The 466-nt window shown below is 30.7% G+C and overlaps 1 protein-coding gene across 1 annotated transcript in view; it reads right to left on the reverse strand.

Moving 5' to 3' along the window:
* Nucleotides 1-466, reverse strand: part of LOC108687674 (sodium-independent sulfate anion transporter-like) — an 8,659-nt gene that overhangs the window by 5,706 nt on the left and 2,487 nt on the right. The gene's annotated exons all lie outside the window — the stretch shown is intronic.

Genomic DNA, 466 nt, shown 5'->3' on the forward strand with positions numbered 1-466 from the left:
GAATCATGATCTACAAGAATATTAATTTTGCTGCTATATTGTATCTGAACAAAAGATACCAATTTCCATATTTGTTACATTTTTTTGAGAATAAATTAAACCTTATGATCGATTATGCATCGTAGCTGATATTATTTCGGAATTTACACAAGCGTAGCAGTTCATCAACACGATATTTGATTTTCAATTAACAGAAAGTATTAGCAGTTAGTCGCGCAAAATGTAAATACTATTTTAGTGATAAAATTTCTAATGAAATGTGAGAATGGCAGAATCTGAACGAACAGGGCGAACCTACAAAGAATATTCACGCAGCAGTGCATTATGTCAGTATAATAATTAATTAATGCTTTTTAATCAAAATGAAAATCGGACGACAGATTGCGTCCATGCGGAATTCAATTGCAGCTCGTTGTATATTCGATGAGGCTGCATTTCATTATCTATTATATATACAATATATATA

Source organism: Atta colombica, unplaced genomic scaffold (genome assembly GCF_001594045.1).
Source record: "Atta colombica isolate Treedump-2 unplaced genomic scaffold, Acol1.0 scaffold210, whole genome shotgun sequence".
NCBI classification, from domain to species: Eukaryota; Metazoa; Arthropoda; class Insecta; order Hymenoptera; family Formicidae; genus Atta; species Atta colombica.